The sequence below is a fragment of the Periophthalmus magnuspinnatus genome, chromosome 24 (assembly GCF_009829125.3).
Source record: "Periophthalmus magnuspinnatus isolate fPerMag1 chromosome 24, fPerMag1.2.pri, whole genome shotgun sequence".
Lineage (NCBI taxonomy): Eukaryota > Metazoa > Chordata > Actinopteri > Gobiiformes > Gobiidae > Periophthalmus > Periophthalmus magnuspinnatus.
Genome location: NC_047149.1, coordinates 8,585,317 through 8,611,374, shown reverse-complemented (window position 1 = coordinate 8,611,374; position 26,058 = coordinate 8,585,317). Strand labels below are relative to the sequence as shown.

Genomic DNA, 26,058 nt, shown 5'->3' with positions numbered 1-26,058 from the left:
CATAACCTGACCAAGATTAGCCGTATAGAATATATAGACACCATGAGTCTTTTGGCCAGGCTTTAAAATGTTAAATGTCTTTATATAGACGTAAAAGAACATCAAAACAAGCACATATTTCTGGTTTGTCCCATTTTCACCGTTCCTTACAATGTGTGCCCATCCTAAATCCATCTTTATAGTCTGCATCTGTGCTGTCCTGCTTTGAAACATTCTTGTATCTGGGGTGTAAGCTTTAGTTTTCCTCTCCCACACTCCTCGAGCCTTCCAAAAAACAGCAATCCATCCAAGTCCTTTTCATGGCCACAGTATGAAATCTGTCTGAGGAGCGCCGCTTGGATCGTGCCTGTGTTAGAAGCTCCTCTGCTAAACCGGGCTACGCTGTGGGCCAGTAGTATTGGCCAGTGGGTAAGATCGTCATTTGGACTGGACTTCTCACCCTAAGGACTCTAGTGCAGACTCTGGTGAATATTAACAAGGCAAGTGGTAAATTAATCAATGAGGATTAGCGAAGGCAATTAAACTATTGTAGTTTTGTGGGTCATGGTAAAAAATAAAAGACTTGTCTGTCTACAAATAAGTGAATCTATGTCTCTCGGCTGGCCTGGGAACGCCTTGAGGTCCCACTGGAGGAGCTGGAGGACGTGTCTGCGGTGAGGGAAGTTTGAGAGTCTCTGCTTAGACTGCTGCGCCCGCGGGAAGAAAACTGATGGATGAAATCGGTGTCGTTGTTGTTTTTGGAGTGACATTTAAATCATTCAAACGTCGTACTATAATGTGACATATGTAAATGAGATCTGAAAACAAGTGCATTATGGAACTTCTCTGGATGGGTCCGGTCCGCCATCTCCTTGTCGCCATGGAAACGTTATAGCTTAGCCTGAAAAGTTCCACAGTATAGCATTCAATTTATCCATTTATCCATATATTACAAGTGAAATTACAGGCCAAATCTGTGGAAACGTGACCCAACTCACAGTAAAATGATTTTTTTTTTTACAACACAAGATGAAAACACTTGAATGCCAACGCAATAACATCTCATAGGGTCTAGCAATTATTTCATTTTTATTGCTAACAAATCTACACCGCTGCATGCTATGTAGTTTGCAAATTCAAAAAAGTATAATTCAGATTTGCATTGCAGTTTAAAAAATGTCCAAATATAAAATGCGTAAATTGACAAAATTTGGTTGGATTATATTGTCACACCTGTTATAGTCATATGGCATAGTAGAGTAGAAATGTGCCTATAAACGCCTGGGAATCATCTGCGCTCTGGATGGAGGGAAAAATTGGAAAAATGTGTTGAAGAGGAGCATGTCCAAAGTAGCAGATCCGCAATAAGTCTGTAAATCACCACAAGGAGGAAATGAGTCCACGAGAGGAGAGAGGTTAGAGAGAGGAGAGAGAGACGAGGAAAGGGGGGGTGCCATTGATGTGAGAGAGGTGACAGAGGTGAAAGAGAGGAGAGTGGGAGGTAACGTAGGTGAGAAAGAGGTGAAACGGGGAAGAGTGAAAAGGGAGAGTAAGGTGAGAGAGTGGAGAGTGGACTGGGGTGACAAAGAGGTGAGAGAGATGAAAAAGAGCTGTGAAAGAGGGCTGGAGCAAGAGGAAAGACAGAGGTGGAAAAAAGGAAAGAGAGGGGAGAGAGAGGTGGAAGAATGGGGGAGAGAGAGATTAGAGAAGAGGGTGAGGGGGGCAACAGAAATGGGAAGCATCTGAGTATATTCAAAGGTCCCAAGATCAAATGTGTGTCATAGACAGGTAGAAAAGAGGTGCATATGGAGGAGAAAATAAACAGATACGGTAAGAGAGGAAGAGGGGGAGGTAGGGAAGTGATAGGAAAGAGAAGGAGACATAGAAGTGGGGTAAAGAGAGTAGAGTATTTAAGGGCAAAGGAGAGGAGAGAGAGCGAGAAAGAAAGGAAGAAGGAGAGTGAGCGCGAAGAAGATACAAGGAAAATATTTAAAGAGAGAGGAGAGGAGAGGAGAGAGAGAGTGAATTTTCAGGTTCAAAAGTTCAACCCGAAAAGCTGAAAGACTTCCCCGGCTCCAGACTGCACCGGCAGAAAAAAGCCTGAAATACATCACAGATTGAGGTAGAGCCGAGCCAGCGGAGCAGCACTCGGTCTGCTTCTGTCTGTGTGTGTGGGTCTGTGAGGGTCTCTGAAATAACCATCAGGACTCACACACCCCAACTCCAACTTTGTGAAGAAAAAAACACCAACAAATAACTGACCCAACCATGCTTTCAATGGAGGAGTGTGCAGTGCAGCCAGGGGGTGGAGGTAAGGGGAAAAGATCTAATTGAGATGTTTCTGTCAAGCAGGGCTGAGTTGGGTTGCAAGTCAACTTTTAACCTTATAAAAAATAAATAAATGCAAAAGGAAGAAGGGATCAGGGGTTCCTATATTAGATTCATTCATTAGGTCTATCAAAAGGTTAGGTGGTATTGCCTATTACTAAGCCTGAATCATTTTTAATAAACTATTTGTTCAGTATTAAGTCTTTGTTTGTACTTTTAAAGGCTAGTATAAGTGCAGTTATTATAAAGTGCACCTGTCACGATAATACATTCTAAAGTGCGAAGTAAATATAGACGAACAGTAAAAAAACCAAATTCTAAATGTACAAAATATAGTTAAAAAATATGAGCTGCAATAAATAAATAACAGAATGCAACACTTATTTATTTACATTATATATTGAACAATAAGCTGATATCATGATTATTGTAACAGGCCCATTATAAAGTGGTATGCATAAACTGACTAGAGAGAAGATATTTTGAAAGAAAAAAGAAAAAATATATATATATATATTTTGATGAAAACTTCACTGCAAGAAACAAAGCTAACAAACTAAAGTACTGTCATGGATTAATTCCGCGCTATGACAAAGTGCACGTCGTTGCTGTGTCCTTGTATTAGATGTATAGGAACAACCTGTGCTATCCTGGTTATCGATTAGTGGCCAACCATTCAGATTACATTTCAAATGCAAACCATAGACTGTATATGTATATATAAATGGACAAGGCTAACCTGGTACACTCTGCATTCCAAATAGGAAGTGATCATTGGCGCACTTACAGCTCCATCGACTCTGGCTCCAGTTCAATTTACATTATTTAACCGTGACCCCTCTCTCTCTAACTGCTGCTGTCAGGCTCATCATGTTCACATTAACTGCTCTACATAATCCTGGTATTTTATTTCACTATTGTGTTTGTAACTCAACAGGTTTGATTGACAGTGTTGCTAAGCGCCTGCTCCCTCCCAAACTAGCGGTATGGGCGGAAAGGGGCGTTACCTTCAACATCTTCGCTCCAGATTGGCTCTCTGGTTGCTATGATACTCATGGTCAGAAGTGCAAATATGGAAATCGGCTCCAAATTGGCCCTTATAACTGTTAGCGTCAATGAGCTTCATTTGACTGGAGCCAAACGCTGTGGGTGACATCGCAGTCACTTAGTCCACTTCTTTATACAGTCTCTGATGTATACCTTATCTGTTTTGGCAATGAACCACAAATGCCAATATCACTTAGCTCCAAAAACGACTCCTGAACAGTTCCTGAAAACACCATGCTAGCAGACTATAAACGACTGTGTAATCGCCCTAGTTTACAGAGATTCAACTTCAGCCATAATCGGTTTTGGTGCAGGTCCAGTGCTGGCAGCGAAGGCTATGCTGGGATCCAACGGTGCTATAACCTTAATAATGAAACCTATAAATCTCCTGTAGCACATCCCTGACCGCAGAGCTCATAAAACAGAAGACCACAAAAGCACAACAACAAAAACAAGAGCCTCTTCTCCACGGGTTCCCCCATCTCTTTGTCTGTGCCATGGACTATAAATGGTAGAAGATGCAGGGGTAGTCATGGAACAGCCAGCGAACGCCGAAAACTTCAGACTTACTTGTGCGTTAATGGGAAATGAGTCCAAAGTTTTAAGGAATTTTAACAAGCAATGGAATGGTAGTTACGTAGTTGGTGAATAAAATTGGATGGTTGTGTATCGGTTTTAAGGATGATCTCAAATGGAGGAAAGAACAACGGTAGCTGAACTAAAATGCATCACCCAAATAGTAAATTAACAAAAAAAATGGAACTGGAAGTGCATTTTTATTTGGTTAGTGTATAGTATTTAAACTTGAGCAAATACTTTTCTGAGTATCAAGGTGTTCTATAGGGAATGGATATTTAAATTAAGGTCATTCTGATACCAATACTAGCATTGGAAAAAGCTCTGATACTGCACATTTTCAGGTATAAAAAGCCTACACAAACAATCCAATATCAGTATTTTTCTGATGGACGACAGTATCCTTTATGTTTTACTATGCATTTGACCAGAACTACAGGATGAAGCAATGATTTTTTTTTTAACACAGTTACTTTATTTAAATGCCACTTTTATCATTTTTCTGTGATAGGGATTAATATTGCAGGTGAGAAATAATATTGGCATTATAACAGCAGTTTTAATTCATTTCATTTTTCATTTATTTTACATTAATAATTTGGTGATAGACATTTATAATCACACCTGCTCCTGTTTTTAGTGCATTAGTGTCGCCACTGTATCCAGTTTTGCATGTCTCTGAAATATATTCAATTTCTGGGAAGCAAAATAACCAAAAGCTTTTATTTTCCCATTTCAGTTTTATTACAGCCTGTTTTTTAGATTTATATAATCATGAGATCTTGTATTAAAAGTTCCCATATCAAAGATCAACAAACAAGTGAGACATTCAGTCAGTCTATCACGTAGTCCCTTATAAATACATTTTATACAGTGTTGTTCTCTTCTGACAGACAGTGATGGCCACTTTCTCATACTGTACAGAGATGATTTTAAATTCATCACCTGTTATGAAATGAAGGTCTGAGTGAAAGAGTGAATCTAAAGGTTTCAAAGTAGAGGCTGAAGTCTGCATGTATATTATATGTCTATTTGTAGCTTGCACATCACTTAAAATGTTTGTTTTTTTTAATTATACTTAGGAATGTGCATTTATATGCATTCAACGATTTTTAGTGATTTCATAAAGATCTAGTTACAGTTTTAAAAGCGCCTGATTAGCAGAGGGAGCACTTGCATACAAAACAGCATCATCTGCATAGAAATGTAGGTGCTTTCTCTTAAATTGCAGCCAACAGAATTATTAAATACAGTAAAAAAGTAGTGGGCCCAAATTTGAGCCTTGAGGCACTCCTTTACTTAAAGTTAAAAATAAATAAATAAAAATTAAATAAAACCAATGGATACTACAGCTTTGGTTTTGTTTGAAAGATAATTTTGGAACCAATTACATGAAAACATATTGAATTTGACAATGCTACAAGAGGACTTGAGAATCAAAAGCTTTAGTGAAATCAATAGAGACCTAAAAATCTTGCTTGTCATCAAGGGCTGTGAAAATGTCATTTAAAACTTTTGCCCTGAAACCCAATTAGTAAGACTTCAAGATGGAGCATTTATTTAAATAAATTGTAACTTGATTTGCAACTAACTTTTCTAAAACTTTCAAAGACAAGGTCATTTAGATATTGGCTGGAATGTATGTATATTTTTAAGTGTCCTGCCTTCATGTAAAGGTAAAACATGTGCCGTTTTCCATAATTCTGGTATAACTGCTACTTGAATTGTAATTGAAAATATGTAGAGTTTGAATATGGGGCAGCAAGAAAGAGAAGTTTTGGATCAAGGTCAGCTCTGTGGACTTCTTTGAGTCTATGGAATGGAGAGCGTTTAAGACCTCCATGTGAGTTAAAGGTCTTAGGTCGTATTCACACTAGCACTGGTTAGTACGCTTTAATCGAACTCTAGTTCTTTTGGCCACAAAGTCCGGTTCGTTTGGTCAGGTGTGAATGCGCAATCAAACTCTGAAACAGTCCAAAAAAGCGAACTCTGGTCCGCCAAAAAACCTAAGTCTCGGTCCGGTTGAAGTGAACTCTGGTACGGTTCGAATGCATATGTGAACGCCAAGCGGACCACAGGCCGCTCCAAAGACAGGAAGCGGATTACATGCAGAGCATTCTGGGTAAATAAAACCAAAACAAACACGGGTGCAAAGCTAGCGGAGCGGAGAAATGGCTCGTGGTCAGACGTGGAGTGAAGAGGAGGTAAAAGCCCTCATAGAAATATGGTCTGACGAAAATATGTCAGTTACTCGTGACCACGCACAAAAACAACGAGGTTTATAAATTAATAAGTGAAAAAATGAAAGCAGTAGGATTCCCCTGCACTGTAGCGCAGTGTTGTTTACATTTCCCTGCGGAAAAGAAGTTGCGTTGTATTGACCAATGGACGAGCGGCGTTTCTTCTTCCTGGTTTTTTGTCTCGTTTCCTTCCATGGTTTTTGGTACAGCGCCACCACATGTGAAGGATTAGACAAGCTTCTCAAAAGGTTTGGTTCGTTTGACAAAAAGCAGTGTGAAAGCAAACCGCTCCAGTTGAAAATGTTAACAATGTTTCAATTTTGGTCCCGAATCGACCCGAGTCTACTGGACTATAGGTGTGAAAACGACCTTAGAGAACTTATCTGCCCGAGATTCAGACTCAACATAATCAAGATCAGAAGGATCATCATTATTGTCCAAAACATCACATGTGATGCTTTTAATTGGCATTTTATCTTTGCATATTTCCTCTAGAATTTACAAGAGCTGAATCCAATAGAATATTGGTTGGTAATGTATGAATATAAGGTTCTGAAGGGATTTTATTGTCCTACAGAACTTTGCTGGATTTCCGTAGAAGTAAAACGTTTTTGCCTGTCTCACTGTTGATAAGAACCCATTCCTTTTTTCTTTTTTTTTTACAAAAAAATGCTCAATCCAAATCTGATCTAGTTGTGTGGAGTTTTTCAGGCAACATTTCTTTCTCTAATTAAACTTGAAATTTCTGTGTTGCACTTAAAAGAAAAAAATAGAATGAAAAAGTAACCGTCCTTGGACCATGTCAGTCTTCAATTTCATCAAATATCTTAATAAAAAAAGGCCATATCAGGGTCATGGAACGCTGATGTTAACCTGATGTCACTGTAAAACAGGTCAGAAATAAAGGCTTGCTCACTGAAATGGTTATGCAATCTTCTCTTCTTAACTTTTGTATTTCAAATACACCCAATTGGACTGTGATTGGTAAAATTCAATGGGAATCTGGCTGTTAGCAGAGCTCCATGCTATCTAGCTTCTCAGCTGATCATTAAGAGAGAAAATACAGCCTCTGTCCTTTACATTGTGGAGTTAGTTTAGAACAGTTTATCTGCACCTTTTCCACTAAAGTTGCTTTCTGAGTGTGTAACATGAAGCCATCTCCATCCCGGACACAGAAAAAGTTTACACTGCAAGCTAATAGAGTGGCACAACAGTGCGGCCAGGTACACAGTCTTTCTGTGGAAATAGGCGGGTTTTTAAGAGCTGCCACGTGTAAAACATATTCTCTGTAGGTTTGGCCAGAACCATTCTCAAATGTATTGGTTTTAGAATCTATTGATTCTGTAGAATAATACAACGCAAAATCAGCTGATTTTGGGCAGTTTTTCAGACCCTCTTGTGTGGGTCGGGTCACTGAAACCTGGCAACCCTGCAGTACAACTCATGGTGTTTGCTGGTGTGTGCATCCTATCCTCAAACCAATTTCAATTACTGGCATGTTTGCATCAATTCAGAATCATTTTATTAGAACTGATGTGTATCTAAAATTGATTGATTATTTGACCCAGCCCTACTGTAGCAGTTCTATCTGACCTAAAAACACTAATAATGACAGTAAAGACATTTGTATTACCTCTTTGATGCCTCTATTTAATCACATTAACTGCACAGAGTGCCTGACACCAGCAAACATGGAGGTTCTTTCCTCTGTATAATCAGCCATGTGCTCTAAAGATCAGCATCTAACAACACAAATTGCAATTAGTGATCCAGCATTTGCCTCGCAGATGACAATAACTGGTCTGAATACAACATAATCTGCTCACACTACTCCAAAAAAATCAGGGTAATGTGATTGATTGTAACAAATAAAAATGCTTCATGCTTGAGTCAACCTCTTTAACTTTTACATCAGAAGACATAAACATGCACTTACAGCATCTGAATCTCCAAGGATCTACTTTCACTTTTCTCACAGATATAAAGCATGTTGTACACCAGCTTCAGTTTATGTGTTTATACTGTAATAAAAGAAGAGCAAGTAAACATGGCGATCTTGATAACAGTGTGATGTTTCTGTCAGAGTAGCTACATTACCCTGCTATATTTTCGCATTTACTTTGTCCTTTTGGAGGGCATTAAAGACCTGACATGTTAAATGTTGACTGTCCCAAGATAAATCATCAGGTCTGTGCTTTTGCTTGTCCTAAAATGGTTCTTAAGAGTGTTGTGCAAAATAATTTTTGGAGCCTTCTACCATGGTATAATGTTATTCCCTCATCAAAAACTGAAACTGACTGAAGAGGTTTTCGATGTCATCCATGCATGTTTGAGTAATCCAGAGATCTCTCCCGGGCCCTATTCAAACCATTCTTATGTTTAGCTGTAAGATTCTGTGCAATGCTCAGCCCACAAGCCTATATCACCCATGATCCCACATGACAGTTCTCTATAAATATACAAAAGCATGATACAAAACTGTACAAAGCAACTTGATGGACTGTGTACAGGCCTGTCTGTGTCTGCCACTCTCTTAACGTTTTATTCAGCATCTATATTCACATTATGCAGCGGCTGCTTTGAGCTTGTGTCACTTAGAATCCATCTAAAGTTAAAGAAGCAGCCACGGTGCTGCGAGCCCGCCACTTTCCCTCTGTGTTGCACAAAGCCTGCATGAAATCCACTGAAAATATGCTTCAGATAAGTCATATTCTAATAATAAAGAAAACAACAAAATAAAACAGAATTTACAATGTAGGAAGTATAAATAATGTAGGCCTATTTGAAACATTACCAGGACATGGAGACATTTATAATTCATATATATAGAGCCTATGAGCAGGCTACAACCCAATACTGTCATATATTTAAGGCTTCATGTGTATTATATGGTCTGCTGTAGTCACATTTAAGTCTATAAATAAAAAAAACACCTTACATTTCAAAAAACAGTTTAATTTCAGTTTTACCAAAGAAAACATTTTCAAATTATAGGTTGAAAATCCCATTATCGAGCGCCACTATGCAAAATACCACCGCCGCTATTTGGTGAGGTGTCAAACTGAGCTCCTCAAGTGCACGTTTAATGGGCATGAGAGCACAGAGCAGGGGGTTGTGGGTCGGGTGGGTGTATGGGCAGAGGGGGGCAGGGGGGGCAGGGGTAGTAGACAGCAGCTCTGTGACAGTTTGACAGATGTGGGACCAGAGCCTCCCATAGGGCAAGCACGGAGACAAGAGGAGCAAAGAAAAGGCCAGGGATAAGCTTTAGAGGGTGCAGACCTGCGGGGAGACTAAAGCCGTTGCCCCTGACGACGGCATCTGGGGAGTTTCCTGAAAATACAAAACGTTTAAGCACAGGGGTTGAGCTGAAGAGGACTTAGCTGCCAGCGTCCCGCCAATTTCATTTAGGGCGTTATTGAAAAGGCAAATTCAGTTTTTGTAGGAGTGGGCAATAATGCATTTTTTTTTTTCTTTTTTTATTTTATCTGACGACAATAGTTTGATGATTTTACAAGCATGTTTATATGGCAGATACTATCAGTACTTTTCTGATGAACTGAGGATTTTATTTCAGTGTCAATGAAATACTGAAAATGTATTTGTTTGTCCTCAGTGCATCAGATTTGACATTTTGTACAGATTAATCAGTAAGTAGAAGAGAAATTAGGCTTTGGCTGTATCAATCATAAAACTAGTTTATATCCCAGAAAAATGCATTCTTTATTATTTTTTACTTTACTATAATTTAACATAAATTTGTGGGTTTTAAAATTCCTATAAGGCCAAATATTGTAATCAGCTCAAAAACAAATCCATATTGTTCATTGAAGCATTGTAGTATCAAATTTCGCACAAAACACGAATGGACTTTGAAATTACCTCAGAAATAGTACAGAAATATAACTTGTCTGGAAGTTTGTTTGTTTTTTTAATCAGCTCTTTTTGCCTTTTTTTTTGTGCACATTTTGAACAATGAGAGACAAACGAAGCAGACGGCATTTAAGATCATATCCAGCTAAGACGATGCAATGAAGGGAGAGAATGGTGCATTTGTTATGGAAAACAGTAGCCCCTCCCACAATCGTCAACTGGTGGTGAGTGAAAGAGAAAGAGAGGCTGAGGAGGCTGATGCTTCTGCTGCTGTGGAGGAAAAGTAGAGGAGTAGAAAAAGCAGGAAGATGAGGCAAGAGGCGTAGAAATGACATTTTAAAAAATCAAGTGTAGAGTCTAGATCATAACTTTAAAACTGGCACAAATATACTCAATATGTAAGATATCTGCTTCTGAGAGTCTTATACTTGTTCTGATACAACTCAAGATCATTCTAAAGTTATTCAGGAAAGGTTCATTTCTGTCCTGTGAATGTAAGATTTTAGTGTCAATATCTGCTCAAATAAGTATATAGTATCTAGTATCAATACAAATTTTAGGATCGATTAGTATCCAATTTTTGATGCTATCCCAGACTGTTGCTTCTTTATCATGGTTCAGAATGAGAAAAGGGACTAAGAGGACGGGACTGAAAATTCAATCTGGAATAAGTTCTCTACTAATGGTTCAAAATTGTCTACAGGCCCTTCAAGTCTTCATTAAAAAAAAAAAAATCACATTATAAAAAGTACAAGAACATTACAACTGGCGAAATTGACTTTTGAGATTGAGAGTCAGAAAGATGTCGCCATTACAAAACCAAAAAGTACAAATGGTTTCAACATGTACCCTTCCACCTTCATACATTTTAATTTGTCTACTGTGGTACAGGGACTAAAACCGCCACCGCAGAAAGCTATGGATCCAACAGTAAGCAGTCACCAAAAAACACTGGGTTTTCACAATTAGAGTACATCTTGTTCCTATGATAATCAGTTTGCAACAAAAAACACTGTTGTATTGCACACTGACGAAAAATTCTTGACCGTTTCTGGATTGGTGCGGATTTTGGAAACTAAACAGCAAAACCAGGTAATGGAAAACAAAAAACTACAAGCATATTTTTAGTAAACCATTCCAGACAAGTTGCTAAGGACAATTTCTAAATCTTTCCTTAAACACCAGCTGGTTTTGGTGTCTGTGGCTCAGGTGGTAAAGCCGCCACACAATAACTGGAAGGTTGATGGTTCTAACCCCTTGTGCAACACACTTAAAAGGGCCCATATTACGCAATGTTTAATTTATGTTACAATGTTGTTTCCTCATCACAAACAGACCTGGAGTTGTGTTTTGTTTCATTCACACATGTTTAACACACAAACCCTGCATATTTAGGTTAAGTTCTTCTCTCAAACACAAAACATTCTGTTCTACCTTGTGATGTCATCTTATAATACAGGAAGCACTTCACTGTTTTTAAACTCCATATTATCCAAAATCAAGCTTTCTACCATGTTATAATGTTGCTCTCTCATCAAAATAAATGAATAATAGTCATGTTAGTTAATATTTATGATTTGACAAATGAAAATACGTAAAATGACATTTATTTTCTTAAATGAATGTGCAAACTGTGAGAAATTGTGTCCTTGTGCGTAAATTGTCCCTGAATTTTGGACAGAATATTGATGACATAAGAAGAGGGATTATGTTTTAAAACCAAGCTCTACTTCCTGTATTTTTGTTTCAACTTTCCTTTCACTTTTTCTTCACAAACTGCCCCTTGACTGACTGTAAAACTATCATAAATACTTAGCACAGGTACTATGCCATCAAATAAAGTTATAATACAAAAACATGTCAACATAAAACACGCACTTTAAGGCTCCACGCTGTAAAGCAAAATATTGCGTGTCAAGACAAAAAAAGGCTAGAGCATTATTCTCATTATTGTTATTAATGGCATGTTTTAATAGCTTTCTAGCACACTCCAATAAACACTGTTGAAAGCATTCACAGAAACTATAAAAGCTTTTGTAACACGTTGATAATGAAAAAGGAGGACAAGACGCAGCAGAGGAAGCACTAAGAGTTGTGTGAAAAAAAAAGATGCTAATTACCACACTGGCAACCTTGTATTAGCGCTACATAACTGCCATGGCAACGCTAACAGAAGCTAGCTCGAAAGTGCAATATTTGTGTGGGGGGATTTGGGGCGTTTTGGGTCAATGTTTCAACTATTCAGAAAGGTGAACATTGATTAAATGAAAATAAAACAAAAAATCTTCATTAGTCTTTGTTACTATTGGTAAATTGCCTCAGTGCATCAGACGTGGGTGAGGGAGGTGGGATTAAAGGAGTTTTCTTCTTCTAGCTCTTTTTGGGCAAAAGTAAACATAACTGCATGTTGTCGTTTTTTTGTTTTTCTTGTTTCTGTTGGTACAGTCCCATTGATACCAGCATGGATGTTCCATTATAAAAAAAACAAAAACCTGTTATGTGTTAACCAGCTACACGCTAACCAGCTACGTGTTAACTAGCTACACGCTAACCAGCTAGGGCCTTTTAAAATGTAGTGATATGTTTTAATAACTTTGCAGTTTATAAAGTTTCAGAAACAGATTTGAAATAAAATTATATGTCTGGTGGTCATTTAAAGTTAAAATGTAGCTGAATATCTCTGAGCAAGCTTTTTAACTTTTCATATTTTTCAGAAAGTCTATGGGAAAAATGAATGGAAAATTTTGTTCCAGAACCGTCGGGTGGATGTTCAACTGTTGAGCTCGTTAAATCTTAAAGAAGCCATATTATGATTTTCAGGCAGTTGGTAATGAGCACAGAGTTTGACCACAATCACTCCAAAATGTTTCACACCTCAAGCGCTGGATAGAAAGGCAAAAACAGATACAGGATTACTCAAGCATACAAGAATCAAGCAAAAAATAACTCTACAACACAGTTAATGATGACGGGACCAGTTATAACATGGTTAAAAGCTAATAAAAGTCAATTTGCCGTGGAAATTGCCAGATCAAGAAAAGCAGGGAAATCAGTTCTAGTTTTGTTCACACATGACCATGTTCTGGCAAAATGCAGGAAAATTCCCAGGTCAGGCTGCATGTGTGAACGGGTATTTACATGTGTGTCATCACGATACTAAAATTTCAAACTTGATTTCGATACTAAGAAATGGAACTGGTATTGCGTATCGGGTCTAATACAATTCCCATTCGACGATGATATTCCCATGTGGCCTTATATCTGCTAGTTTTAATACAGCTCACAACCAATCGAAAGCTGTTCAGAAAAGGCTCATGTCTGTCCTGCGATTGGGACTTTTTAATATTGATACTTGTTGAAATGATTATCTAGTTCGATACTAGTTTCAGCGGAAAGACAATTATGGGTATTCTGCCTCTGCTAGTGTTTAGGAATTAGTTCCACAGATAGCGAACAACTTCTCCAATAAACGCCCACGAAGCCTCTTGCTGTATTAGACATTTAATGGAGTAGATTGTAAAACTGCAACACACAAAGAAAATACATGCACATCACAATCATGCTTACACATTCCTATGAACCAGAACCGTGCAGAGCTACACAAAATATATAAGTAGTTTATTAAAATACAACATACGCACAAAACCAGCCCAAAAGTAGCTATAACTAGTGAAAACGTGTGCAAAACCGCCGATTAGCATCATGCTAACATAAAGTGAAAATCCCATAGACACATCAGCGCCACTAGCATCATTCACTTCAGGGCAAATATACACCGCAAATCAAACCAAAGTGCTCTAAATGAGTCCATAGAGCGAGCTAAAGTGTTATAACACCACAATACTCAGACAGATATTTATACGGGGTCAAACGATAGTCCACAGGGGAAAAAACACAGTGGAAAAATGATTGAACTGTTGAAGACTGAAACAATTATCCAGCTACGGTAGCTCTGAAAAGACAAAAAACATCAACTCAAAACTCAAATTTTTGTCCACTGGGGGCTGAACAATGGGATATTGGCACCTGCTGTAAAAAAAATAAATAAATAAATAAAAAAAACACATCTGACCATTTCTGAGGCCAATAGATTATGATCATTATTATCAAATTTTTGAAAACCACATAATGAATGGAACAAAACACTACACACCAACATCCTACTGAAAAAAAAACTGAATATTTAGTTGATATTTTAGCACATTTGAGTCAGTGCTGTTCCCTGCCCCAGACCAGTGCAGGTGGAGGGGGCCTGAGCGGCTGGCACCTCCCTCACCCTCCTGGGCCAAACACATGCCACAGCTGGGCAGATCTGTGGGTCTTATGCAACTGCTCCACCCCCGCTGGGCCCGCTCACAACACGCACCTCCACCCACACCCACCATCACCACCACAACAACAACAACAACAATGGAGGAGATCAGGAACACGGAGCAACGTGGAAAGAGGAATGGAGGTTTGGAGCGTGACATTAAAGGTGTACCTGCCTCAGGGATGTACACATTTGTTAGATTATGCAGTGTTTCATGCAAAGGTTTCATTCATTAAAATAAAAACAGCACATTATAATTACTCAGAATATATACATAATGGGGGTTTTTTGTGCTTGTATTTTTTTTTTTTTCAATTTTCCATTCATTTTCTACAGAAGCTTTATGGAGAGGTCAATGATCAATCTGTGCCATCGGCCTCTCCCACCACCACCAACCCTCACAAACCACATTAACGCAAGGCAATGTGGGTCAAATGTCTTACCATAGGACACAATTTGTATGAGAGTCACCGTGTCACCTGGTATTCCCAGTGGTGTCCCATGCGAGTACTAACAAGCCTGGTCTTAATCTGGTGAAATACAAAAATAAATCATTTAAAAAGGCCCTATATTACGCAAAATTGACTCTTGTGAGCTTTAAATTATGCTATAATGTTGTTACCTTATCAAAAACAGACCTGGAGTTGTGTTTTATTGCATTCACATCTGTTATTAACCCTTTATTATTAGTTTGTCTATATCTCCAAAGCTCCAAATGCTCTGTTCCACCTTGTGACATCATGTAGTGGTAGTTTTCAAATTAACAGCTATTTTTTACCTTTTGTTCAGTAGAGTTTGGCAATTCCAGGGCAGAAATCATCCAAATGATTCTAGTGAGTTCCAGTGAATAACTTCCTGTATTTCCACATAATACAGTTTCTAGTTGAGAAAAACTCTAAATACGCTGGATTTTTGTGTTAAACAGGTGTGAATGAAAGAAAACGACTTCAGGTATGTTTGTGATGAGGAAAAATTACAACATAGATCAGAAAAAGAGCCTACTAAGGGCCTTTAAAAAAAAAAAACATCCTCCAAAGTCTTAACTCTAAACTACATACTTGCTAAAGGAGGATTGGCTGTAGATCTGTCCATTAAAAAGACCCAAGCTGATCATAGACTATTACAAATGACTGAATCTCTGTATAAATGCATTTAATTACACAGCCTTAATTGACAATCTCAGTAAAAATATGTGCAAAATTACATTGCTTTATCACTGCAGAGAAGATTGTAATTTGTGTTCGTCTTTATTATACCAGTGAGGGTTTGGGGCGACCATGAATCTGCCCTACTTTTGTTTTCAGCTGGGAGGTTAGTTACCATGACGATACGCTACACAAACAGGAGGAAACAGCCACATAAGTTTTTAGATGGTGTGAAAACTCAAGAAAAAATACTAAATGGATTTAAACAGCACATTTTATAGAGCCAGTGATGTTAATGGCAAATGTTTCCTGTTGTTAAAATGGACACACTTCTCATACCTGGAAAACCACAATGGGACGCCAGTATGCAGCTACTTGTTGGATACTCATTTTTGTTACTACGCAGTTCTTCCAAAAGTGGAAGAGCTATGGTTGCTAGGAAACATTGGCTTATTAGAGCTGCTATGAGGATCAGTGTAGCGCTGCTGTAGCCCTCAGACTCAGTGTTCACAGGTACAGTGTGTGGTGTCCCTCTACAGTCACACCAGGGCCTCCTGCACAATGAGAGGGGCCGAGCACACAGGCGACAGTGGAGGAGTTTTAATAGAGCCTTTATCAATCAAAAGAAGTGTGGTAAACATCGTGCAACAGTGGGAAGTGTATAAGGATTCAAATCTAATTGTACTTCAAATCGAATCAAGATAGAATTATTTTAAATGACCACGGACTACAGTCGGTCCTCTGTAAAAGCATGTGACTTGGAGAAGCATTGGGACATGAGGAATACATTAAAAGCCATGTTATTTATTTTTATTCAGAAAAAATTAAATCCAAAAGTGTGATCCTTCAAAACAACTACTGTACAAGGCTTGCATCTCCACAAACCTGACTCTTGGCTTGGAGCAGGGCCTCTTCTTGCTTATTTCCATGGAAATGCTGTTACTTTGGCAATAATCTCCCATCGTATGACATAACTTTTTTTCCATCTCCCTTCTGAAGTATGGTTTTAACTTTCCATTTCCATGGAGTCATGCAGGTGACGGGCCTCCTGCAGAAAGTTACACAGACCTACTGTAGGACTGATGCCAGAATCCAGAGCAGCTGATGGTAATTAATGAAATGTATTTATTTGAATTTAATTATTTATTTTTAATCAATTTATTTATTTGTATTTATTTATTTATTTTTATTAATTAATTTATTTGTATTTATGTGTTTATTTTGTATTTGTATTTATTTATTTTAATTAATTTATTTATTATTATTATTATCTTTGTATAGAACAGTGCCCACCCTATAGGCTATGACAAAGAGCACAGTAAGAACAAATATCAATAGAACGATCCACAGACAGACATCCACAGCTCTGTTTCACTGCACAGGAATCAAAGAGTATCATCACATCTTATGCAGCCTTGTTTGTATTCATGTTAAAACAATGTTACTATACCTGAATAGCTATAATCAGGTAAGACTCAACTTGACAAATGCCACTTAAGACCTTGAACTACTGGCAGCACCTCAAACACCATAATCTGTGCACTCCAATTCCAAAATAGACTTTTCTACCAACATCACAATTTTGTATTTGACCGTGGCTTTCCAAAACTGCTTTTCAGACAAGGACATCAATAAAAACAAGCCTGTGGTTATCGTGCCAAATACCACAGCATTCCACTAGTTAGCAAGTAGCTCGTAGCTGACCGCGCTGCACTATGCTAGCTCCACGGATCACAGGGAGCGGTTCATTAATCCCACAGACTCATTCAAGCAAAAAAACTGACTGCAATGTTTTATGAACAACTAGATAACATTATTTATTTGCTTCACAGTTTGATGAGCGCTGCTGTAAAAATAATGGGTACAGCTTATCTTGTTAATTAAAACTGACAGGAGGCATGTGAAAATTAAAGCCACTGTACCAGATTTTTTTTCACGTAATAAAGTAACATTTGCTTTTTCCCAGTACAGATATATAGTAATAGCAGCTCTTAAGGTCAAAATGAGACTGTTGTGTCCCGTCTGCACGTATTTATAAAGCAGTTTTTATCGTCTGTGAACCAGGAAGTTAGCATCGGCAGGATTGCAAGCAAAACTTCACTCTTAAGTTGTGAAAAGTGCTTATAAGCCAATTGCGGTGAATAATTAGCATGCTAGGAATGCTTTAGGACAGTGAGGTATAACTTTGGACAACTGCAAACTATTTTTTCATGTATAACGCCTGAACCTGGTCCTATATTATATTGTGAACTTAAAGTCATGTTATAATGTTGTTACCTCATCAAAAACATACCTGAAGCTAAACATGTTTGAGTAACCCTTTATTATTAGCCTGTCTACAAGCTCAAATTGCTCTGTTCCACCTTGTGATGTCATGAAGTGGTAGTGGTTTTCAAGTTAACAGTTACATTTTACCTTTTTTTTTAGTAGAGAGGAGCAAATCTAGGGTTGAAATCATCCAAATTATTCTAAGAAGAGGTTAAAAACACTGTGTAGCACTTCCTGTATTACCACATGATGACATCACAAGGTGGAACAGAGCATTTTCTGTTTGAGATAAAAAATTTGTGTGAATGAAACAAAACACGACTTTGGCTACGTTTTTGATGAAGAAACCACACAGATCAGAAAATATTGTAAAATGGACTCCTTAAATACCAACTTTTTGCAGATTGCGGTGCTCGAGAATTAAACCTCTGTGCCCTTTGCTAAATCCGTTCACAAAGCGTTGTTGAGGTTAGACATTAGCGGGGAAGGTCGAGCACACAGCTGAATCTTCTAGGCTCGCTTGTCCAAACAACCATTAGCGAGGCCAAGGCCAGGTCAATACGTTATTAGCTTTTGTAAAACAGCTCGTCAAATACACGGCTTACGAAGACGAAACAAGCCATATGTTAAGAAAACGTAGACGCCATTTTTGTTTTGGTCACGTTTAGCGGCGATTTCAGAGGATGACGTCACCAGTTCAAGTACTTTCTCCGACATTCCTGCATATATTGTGAGAACCTAGTGGGAGGCCGTTGCATTTAGATCGAGCATGTGGCATTCAGGGGCCATGAACCTGCAGTCTACTGGAGCCAATGGAAACCTAACTCCAGTAAACACATAAGTTTGTGACTAGCAGAGATTTGGAAGATCTTGACAGGTTATTTTCCAGTGGAGGACGCACACAGCAGCCTGCAGCCCAGATGTGCAGCTGGGCACTGTCACAGTAGTTTTGAAATTGATTAAAAGCGCATTACGTAACTTTTTTTCTGGTAGTGTCTTTGCAACCTGCTCATCTCTAGAGGTTTGCCTTGAATGTTTCACGGTATGGCGTTAAAGTTATCCATCTTCAAGGAGATAAGCAGGTGGTGCTACGAGGTTCAAGTTACAGGTTAGATCTATGAAACGTGAGCCCTGCATAAAAGAGTATTCAAAAAAGACCAGACCCCCAGCAAGGAGTTAGAAGAGAATAGTTGGTGGTAGTTTAAGCAAAATTGACTTAAAAAAAAAAAAAAAAAAAAAAAGACTTTTCAGAGTTTTTAGCCATGTTGTTTCTTTCTCCCTCTTAAAGTTGTATTTGGAGTGATTCGTGCATGTTTCAGCAATCTTTAATCACTTACTTTCAAGACTCCACATTGCTGATCAAGCCCCATTTTCCAATCCAGTTTAGGGCTCAGTACTGATTTTTTCCTCCCTTAACAATACCCATGTTCTTAATAATACTTGCTTCCTGCTACCGATTCCAAAATGTTTCTTTTTTTGGTGGCTGCCTTTTTCAAATGTAAATTAATGGCCAATATTAAGAAAGTATGTTTCGATCCTTGAATTATGTTATATCCATGTTTGTTGATATTTTAAAGCACAGTACAGACAGTACTTATCTATACGATGTTCAGTTATAGAAATGTGCATGCTAATGAACCAGAGCACACAGCTGATCCTCATGTGGACTCGCATGAGCTTAGGTTCCTGAGGAGGAGGAGGATGATGTTGGCAGAGTTTAGTTCATATTATCTGTTTGGCTTCAGCTTTACGTGAACATTGCAGACTTTGACTGGATGTGGATATATTATTAAGCACAACACTTAGACTGTGAGACAGTGTAAAGGCCCTGCACTGGAGATGTGTTTTTGGGTGGATACAAGTTGCAACTCTGGACACGCGGGTTCTTCACCTCTTCTGTTTTACCGGTAAGGTGACACACTGCCTGTTTGGACATGTTAAAACATGAGTGTTGTTTGTGTCGTTCATTTGTGCCGAGTGCAGTCGTGACGCGTGGGCACCTGTGCTGCTGTTAAATACATCAGTGCTGTGTATGTACTGGCTCACTGATGTGGGCATTTAAAGCCAAGAAACACAAAATTGGCACCAAACAAATGTTTTTCTGTGCCGGTACTTACCGGATGTTTTCAGTCGGTGCCTACTTGGAATCGAGTTTGGGTGCCCTGTTCTACACCACCAACATACACCCACTGCTCTGTATTTCGTTCTCCTATTTTATTTTCTTAATCTGTGATACACGTAGGATTCAGCAGCACCGCATAGACATTTTGGTACAAATGGGAAAAAAAAAATCTACTAGCGTGATGTGCCGCTCCATCAGAGGCCAACAACTTCACACATCTTTGTTGTGATGACGTTTATGGCAACATCAGCTCTCATTGGGAACCATAGTTTCTTTTATTAAGCCGTTTTATATGAATATTGCGATTTAAATTGTGCTAATTATAATATATCATCATTATATAAATGATCCTGGGGTGTCAATAGAGGAGGAACAAGCATAATACGTCTTCTTTAAGTAACTCTACTGAGTTACAAAGATAATACCACTAGCACATAACATCCACCTTAACATAGTTCTTAGAGTATATTGTACTTGATATAGTCTCTACATAACCAGCAGGTGCTCATAAAATTAAGTTGGGTACTCTCTGTGTAAAGACTTCAGCCAAATGCTCTGGATTCTTTTGTTAAAGGTGCTGGGCGTGACTTTTACCATCTTAGTTATTCACTGCAACAGGTTTATAAACACCATTTACAAATTTCAGAAACCATAAGGGAGTTCAGCAGTCATGGTATTGCTAATAACAACTAGCATGCTAACACGCACTTCTTGATTATAGAACAATGAAACACTTCATAATGAGATGCAGATAGTACACAGTGGAGATATTTTGACCCCAAAAGCAGCTTATACAGTATATCCACTGGGGCAGGACAAATTTTGCTCAAATACACAGGAAAAAAAAAAAAATCAGATACAGGCTTTTTAAATTCAATCATATTTTTGTGTTTCCCAGCTCTGGTTCAATGCAGGACATCTATGGTCCAAATTGAAGCAATGTGTCTTTATAAGAAAACATGCCAAATCTATTTTCACATTGGCACAATGTTGCAGACCAGAGGTAAAGTGGCACGAGGACAGCTTCATTTAACAGAAAGACAAATGTGTGTGTTTACTGCAGATCTAAAATCATGTTACGATGTTATAGCAACAGTTTGGGGCATTCTGGGTGACGTCTCCTCCAGAATTGACCATTTTGTGGATTGTAAATCAAACAAGCTTCAAGGAGATCAGTTTAGGGAGTAAGACTGGGTTAATCTTGGAACTACATTGAAGCAAAATGCAAACATAGGAATAATACCACTAATGTCCTAAAATCAGCAGATCTCAGGAGCTAAGCAGGGCTGGGCCTGGTTTGTGTTTGGATGGGAGACCGCTGTGAATGCAGGTAGCACAGTGAGACACCAGCAGCAAAAACTGACATTGTGTCCTTATGCAAGACACTTCACCCACATGGCCTAATATGAATGCTGTGTGCACAACATAAAAAGTGTTTCCATAAAAAGGCTTTAAAGGCTACTAACTTTAAGCAACTTTGATCATCTGGAAAAGCGCTATGTAAGACTCATGTATCCTTATTAATAATTTTGTAGGATGAATGCTAATTCAAATAACTGTCTTTTAAACAGTACAGATGTACAAATTATAAAATACAAGTTTTACACTTTTTCTAATACTTTCTACATTTTCACATTTTGTTCTGCTCATTTTAACCTTATGCAGTTTGGTTTCATCATACCCCCTCACTATCTCTTATGCCATCATTCATATTTAATTTACATAATAACTTGCGTGTGCTAGGAAAATTGTAAATCATTTCATTGTTAAATTTAAGCACATACCCACAGCACATCCTCTTTTAGGCCCTTCTGTTTGAAGCACTGAGCCATCACAGTGTCCTAGTATTTTAACACAACCACCACATTTACTTCACAAATTATTCACCACAAGATAATCTCTACGGCTTGTTGAGAATTAGCGAAGCATACAAAACATAGAGCAACTTCACAAGACAAGGCAAATAGCAGGGACTGAAGCACAACAGAGCAGCACTAGAAGGAGTCTATACAACATTCAGCCAATCATAACATTGAAACAGCAGTCCTATTCAAGTGCAGTCAGACTGAACAGATAAACAGCACTAAGCTTAACCAAATAAAATTAATTGAATTCTGAAAACATGATGGGCTTTTGGTCGACTAAAATATCTGCATGAAACAAAATCAAAAGTTAATAAAGAGTAATCAGTGACTAAAACTATGACTAAAATGCGATATTTCCATTGACTAATAAAAACAAAACTAAAATAAAAAGGAAAAATTGGTGACTAGGGCTGCGTTCACACAAGTTTGCACATTCACCACAGCAAAACTGGAGCTAAACGCGGACTAGATCAGGACTAAACGCGGACTAGGTCAGGACTAAACGCGGACTAGGTCAGGACTAAACGCGGACTAGGTCAGGACTAAACGCGGACTAGGTCAGGACTAAACGCGGACTAAACCTGAACTAGATCAGGACTAAACCTGAACTAGATCAGGACTAAACCTGGACTAGATCAGGACTAAACCTGGACTAGATCAGGACTAAACCTGGACTAGATCAGGACTAAACCTGGACTAGATCAGGACTTCACCTGTTTATATGATGGAACTGTTAACACCTCAACTACAGCTAAAAGTGCTGTTTTGAAAGGAAGTGGGGTCCAATTATTGACTTCCTCAAATAGGACACTCATGCCTGATATTTTATTTTATCTTAGAAAAAGGTAATAATGTAAAACTGTGAAGGTCCGGTCTCAGGACACTCTGTTGATGTGAATTTCCAGTTTATTTGTGGTAATACAAGATAAAAAGAAAAAGAAAAAACAGGACTAGAGCAGGACCAAACACTCTAGATTCAAGCTTTCCCTTTAAATCCTGAAACGTCACACCAGACCATAAAGAAAACAAGGAACAAGTCTGTCCCATGAAGCATTTAACACAGCAGAAAGGAGTGAGTTGGCAAAAAAAAAAGTCAGATTAAACTCATGATTTACTAGTATTTATAAAAAGTACTTATACATTTTTTTTGCCAGAACTCTCAGGCAAGTGGAGCCTTGTGAGTGCAGTTTGGGTCAGATACATAGACATACATAATAGTTTTTGGTGCTTTTACCACACCCCCTTTTTAGTTGACTATTCAGTCAGCAGGGCATGTCTTTAGTCTACCAAGAATTTCTTTTAGCCTACCAAGAATTTCTTTTAGCCTACCAAGAATTTCTTTTAGCCTACCAAGAATTTCGACCATAACCCTACTTGACAGGTGTATAAAATGATATTATTAGTCAAAACTACACTACTCAAACCATGTCATTGTCCATTTCTTTTTCGAGTGCATACCAACACAGAGTTAAATAATACATAATTGAATAAATCTTACTGCAGATGGATGGCAGTTTGGTGAGGCTGACGCAGTGGGCTTCCTAAGACTCAGAGCAGGGGCTTTCTCCTGCAGAGTGGAACAATGACCAGGATGTGTCCTTCTTTAATCCTGTTTCCTGGTTCTGCTTTGGGCTGTGGCGGTTGGCAAAACTGGTCCCCTGTGGAGGCACGAGACAGGAAGAATATGACACACATGACCTTTGGAGATAGGCACTGTAGTACAATGACATTTCAGTTTCACACTGGGTACTGGGGGTACAGAATTAATTAGTTCAGGAAACATATTGATTTTGCTTTTGGAGCTTAATGATGTTATTAGGAGGCTAAGAAGGCAACAGCATCACTGAGATATTACGTGGATGGCTTTTATGTAGCTTAAGAACTTTTAATATTACATTTTACTAAACTGTCCAATTAATATTTATACAATTGTTTAGATTTTTTGTCTTTTTTTGTCAATTGTCTTTTATCCTTTGAGCTAAAAACAGCAGATTTACAAAAGTGTTCATGGATGTGCTCTGTCCCTGTTTAAATCAAATAAACATGGCTGAAGTATAGACAGGAAGCTCTTAACTTGTTTTTATGGGCAAATTTGATCTATTCCAAAATCTAGTCCAGAACTGATAGGGAAATTGCAGTGCTGTGCCAAGGACACCAGTTCAGTCCTCGTTATGTTTCCTTCGTAATCAGAGGAAGAGGAATACTCCCATCGGGCTGTGCAATTAATTTAATTTCAGTCATGATTACGATTAGGGCCCCAGTCAATTTGGAAAATTATGTAACTGGAAAGAAAATCAAATTTGGTTGTGAATGATATGGGCGTCTGTTCTGCCCTCGCTTGTCTACAGTGAGTTTTAAAACATGACAATATCACAAAATATAACAAATCAATGATAGTAAGTCTGGAGGTTAAGGTTTGACAGTACACAAAGAATTTACTTAATAAAAAAATATAATTATAATTTTGATGGAAATAATTGAGAATTGTATTTTTTATTATTTATTTATTTTTTAATTTTGTATTTATCATTTATTTTTAATTATTGATTAAATTTTTTATTATTATTTTTTTATTTATTCATTTTTTTATTTATTCATCCATTTTTTACATTTTCCTTATTTTGGTTTTGTTTTATCTAAAAAAAAAAAATCCAGAATTAGTAATGAATGAACTGTGCTATGAGAAAGTGCCTTCGGTCACTTGAATAAAACACTTTTCCATTTTGTTCACGCGCTGCAGCCGTCGCTTCAGAAAATCCAAGACAATTTGTAGACTGTCAAAAGCGATGGCTGTTGTCTCATGCTCTCTTTTGTGCTCATTTTAAGTGCACACAGAGTTTTTGTTCTACTCATTTGTTTGTTTCAGTCGCTCAGCTCTTCAAAGTGAAACTGCCATCACTGTTTACTAGCAGACAATGGGTAACAATTGGGACTTCCTACACTCAATACGCTTACAGCTGTTTGCAAAAGTACTACTGGTGAAATCATTGTGTCTAACGTCATGAAGGAGAAAATGACGTTACAAAAGTATAGAGCTGCTCAAACATCAACCAATCAGCACGGAGTATTTGTTTGAACTTCCTGATGTTGCTTCCAGGTTAATAATGTGTCTGTCGTGTCTGGTAAACTGGAATTTACTAAACTACAGGCAAAAAAAATAAAAAAATTCTTAACAAGACAGGATATTTTCTTATTTCTGATTTAACAATTGCATCAACAGATATTTGTTGGAATGATTCGATTGAGATTAATTTTGCAGCCCTAGATTGAACCGATAATTGTAAACCCAAATTAAAAAATAGATTTAAATTTTGTTTTGTTTTGTTTTTTATTATGGATGTTTTATTGCACTGAAAAATGTACAAAAACATGCGTCCTTACTGTGAGCGGGCTTGCATCTCCACAAACCTGACCTTTATTTGCTTGTTTCCATGGAAATGTTGTTCCTTTGGCTATAATCTTAATCAGTATGTCATAAAACCCCTTCATCTCTATGGAGAATGTTCCCAAGTACGGTTTTAACTTTTCATTTCCATGGAGTCGTGCAGGTGAAGTGCCACCTCCAGTCACTTACTAATCACTTTAACGATAAAAAAAATAATTACTATGTTTACTATCGTCCTCGTCTTCCACACAAATACACAATAAACTGTCGTATTAGCATGTTTTGTCAATATCTTTTATTGAGTGAGCCGTGTCATTCCTTAAAGCCGCTGGCCTGTGCAGGAACAGAAGTGAAAAGCAGGATGTTGCATGAATACAGATGGTCTCTAAAACACTGGAGAGGAGGTGAAATCTGAATGTCCTTGAGAGTGTTTCCATAAAAACGCTTTTTTTTAAATCCACCATCTTTTCCACTGCCTTTATGACTGTGTGTGTACTGTGTCCTGTATAACCCTGTGAAAAACTGCTCCTGTGTGGCTCCCTCCAGATGTGCACTCAGCCACCATCAAAGTAATAACTGTTGTTCATAATGACAGGATCAAACTTCAGCTGTTGAGGTCATACCCGAGAGATATCAACTTTGCTAATTACATAAGTATGCTGGTTTGTGTTTGGAAGGCGCTGTACCCGTCTTAAAACGTGAAAAAGAAAACTAGTTATTTTAAACAGTTTGCCGTGGTTTCTTATGCATTCTGAGCATCCTAATTATTCACTGTGATGAGTTTATAAGTACTTTTCTCTTCTATAATGGTAATGCAGACAACTAGCGCGCTAAACACTCACTTCTTGATTCTCTTACCAAAAAAAAAGCTTTATAATTAGATGTGTTCCTAGGCAGTTTCGAATAACTATAAAATTGGTA

General features: G+C 38.0%; 1 protein-coding gene across 1 annotated transcript in view; it reads right to left on the bottom strand.

The window, feature by feature from the left end:
• The window catches only part of sipa1l1 (signal-induced proliferation-associated 1 like 1), a 130,785-nt gene that overhangs the window by 92,169 nt on the left and 12,558 nt on the right, over nucleotides 1-26,058 (bottom strand). The window contains exon 2 of the mRNA XM_055232292.1: nucleotides 23,251-23,410. The gene's annotated coding sequence lies outside the window, so the exon portion shown is untranslated. The remainder of the gene's footprint in view (nucleotides 1-23,250; nucleotides 23,411-26,058) is intronic.